Raw genomic sequence first — 3,048 nt, 5'->3', positions numbered from 1 at the left:
GGCCTCAGCTCAGTGCTTCCCTGCCCGACTTACCTTCTCAACTTGGACTCCTGCGAGGAGCCCCCACCCACCGGGGTTGCTGTTATCTGCTCCCTGCACCCCAAGACCGCTATTGCCTTCTGCCCAGAGCCAGCATGAGGCCCTCCTCCCGGAGGCGCTGGGACCCTGAACTTCCCAGGGAGAGGCATTAAACAAGGAAACACAACCGCCCCGCCCGGGGCCTGCCCTCCTCCTCACTGTCCCTGGCAGGCCTGTGTCCATCCAGGCTGTGCAGGACAGGGCCAGTCCTGTCCTCTGGTCCTCTGTCTCACTGCCCCTGCACTTCCCTGAGCAAGATGTCCTTCTCCAGGGACCAGTCCCAACTAAACACATGTCCAAAGTATGAGAAAGCTATCAGTCTCTCCATCTTGGCCTCTAAGACACCTCCAGGCCATCCTACCTGCAGGACAGAGAGGGAGGCCCAGGAAGCCCACCTACGGTGACCTGGAGGGGGTCACTCAGGTCCTGGTTCCACCAAGTCAATGGTGGCTGCCAGGGGCAGGTGCAGCCAGGCAGACACACAGACTAGATGCTGGACCAGCCAGCGCTTTGGGGTGGTGGGGCCCAGAGTGTTCTCAGGGTGCCCCCATCCCCACTACTGTCTCTGGCTTTGGGGAGCCAGGTGGTGTCACTGGCATGCTGGGCAGGGAGGAAAGGGGCAGGTGGGTCCTCCCTCCCCACACAACCAGGGCAGGGCTCGGCCCACCCATGGTGACCCCCAGCCATCACATCTCCTGGAGCCTCAGCTTCCTCATGGAGACCCAGAGCCCCCACCTCCCCTGGCTGCCCGCCTAGCCCTCTCTCCCTCTGATGGTTCGCTGGGGTGGGCAGGGGGTGGGTGTCCTCTCTCTCTCTCTCCCCACCCCCACTGGACCCTGCTGGCCTGCGGGGCATAGCCTAGGTGGTGGGGGCAGGGTTTAGTTGGAGCCCAGGGCAGGGGGGCCCAAAGCTGAACCTGGCAGGCCTGCTGCGGTCACTACCCGCTTGTCTTCCTGTTTTGGAGATTAAAGCACAGTTCAGCAAACAGCTCTCAAGCAGGGCCCTCCCTCCACTCCCCACCCTGCCCATCCCTGTCCCTGTCTTGTCCCTGTCCCCACCCCTGCCTCTGTCCCAGGCCAAAGCTGGGCCTCCTGGAGGGTGGGGGCTTGGAGAATGGGCTGAAGCTGTGTCGTCCTGGTCTCCACCAGGGTCTAGACCATACCCCCACCCCGCCCCCACTCGCCCCCTCCCTGACACCACAGGAAGCTCGCTGAGGAGCACACTGTCCCAGGCGGCAGCCCTGCCCACTGCATCCTCTGCCCCCACTTAACCTCCACAGGAAGGCCTGGGCCCGGACCAGGCCTCAAGCCACCTTATGCGGACGGCAGACAAGGTCCCTGTCATGACACCAGTCACTCAGCTGGACACCTCGGCCTCACTCCCTCGATGTCAGTGGCAGCGCCTCAAGACCTGTGACCCCTCAAACTGTCCCTGACATCCCAAATGCCCCCGGGTCCCTGCAGCAAAGCTGGGCGTCTGGGGAAGCAAGGCCAAGAGTCTGGGCCCTGTGTTCCAACCCGATCCTGCTCACCCCCTTCCCCACAGCAGAGCTTCCCAAGACCAAAGTTCTAGGGGCTCCCACCTGTGTGGCCAGTACGCCGGCCAGAGGGACGGATGGACAGGGAGAACACACCCGTCCCCACATCCCCAAGTCTTTCTGCGCCCCACCCTGCTGTGGCTCCCCAGAGCCTCTGTCTGCCTGGGCAGTTCCATTCCCAGTGCCCACCCCACTGCCCGGCCACCCCGTTCCACCCAGCACTGCACAGTCAATCGCCTCCACCTGCCAAGCCTCTGCCACCTTGTCCTAGACACTTTCCCACCTGGGGCCCTGGATCCCTCCCCCAGCACCCAGCACCCTCAGCCTCCACTGGGCACATGCTTGCCTGTTGATGCTGTGCAGGAGCTGTCCAAGACCCGGAGCGGGGAACATGTTAGGTGCTCTGCAAACTCTCCCTGCCCTGGAGTTAGTCCTGACTCCCAGGGACGCTGCAGGACAGGGGGAGCTGCCCCTGTGGGTTCAGAGACTGTCACTCTTTACAGGAGGAGAAAGCCTTGCCTTCCTCCCTGTGAGGGCCTGCTGGTTTCAAAACGCTGACTTAGAGGTTAACAGCCCAGCTCGGCATTTGCTGAGGCGCCTCCGCTACCACATTAGGCCTGTACCCCCTCCCTGCCCCTTAAAAAACCAGACTCACTGCCTTCAAGCATAACCCGACTCACAGGGACCTACAGACCGACCCTGTGAGTTTCCCAAACTGGGCCTCCTATGGGAGTAGAAAGCCTGGTGTCTTTCCCTTGCACAGGCCGGGGGTTTCAACTGCAGCCGGCTGCCGGACCCTCCCCACCACCAGGACTCCTGCACCAGGCCTGCAGGGATGGCTTCTCCCTCTGGGAGCACAGTTTGTCCCCGTACTGCTCTCACCCCAACTTCCAGGGCAGAGAGACGGGTAGACAGAGCCTTCAAAATGGGCTCGGATTACAGAAAAGGGCCTGACAGGTCCTGAACCACAAACTAGCAGATCCTGGCCCTGCCGCCACCCACCGCCCCAGCTGAGTATGCCCCCCCCCCTGCCCTGGCCACGAGGTCATGACTGGGGCGGGGGTCGTGCCCGGGTCTGGCATATCCAACCCCCTGCTTCTGTGGCTGCTGCACAAGCCGGCTATTCTTGGTCAGACAAAGGCTTCCAGGCAGGCCCGCTCTGATGTGTCCCTGGAGAGGACTGGCTGGCCCTGCAGGCTGGTGACAAGCAAGCCATGGTGGCTGGGGCTCTGCGGGTGGCCATTGCAAACCTGGCTGGGCCCCTCCAGCTAGTGGTGCTGCAGCTGGTGCTCTCGGGGGAGTAGGTGGACCCTGGCTGCCCTTCTCCAATCCGGGTCCTGTCCCACCCTGTGAAGCCACAGCTGCATGAGGCTGCTGGTGAGGCAGCACGTGGGGACAAGCCCACCAGGAGCTGGTATGCAGCCCGTGGCTGC

This window comes from Tenrec ecaudatus, chromosome 12 (assembly GCF_050624435.1).
Source record: "Tenrec ecaudatus isolate mTenEca1 chromosome 12, mTenEca1.hap1, whole genome shotgun sequence".
Taxonomy (NCBI): Eukaryota; Metazoa; Chordata; class Mammalia; order Afrosoricida; family Tenrecidae; genus Tenrec; species Tenrec ecaudatus.
The sequence above is the reverse complement of the archived record's forward strand: the minus strand, read 5'-3'. Positions refer to the sequence as shown.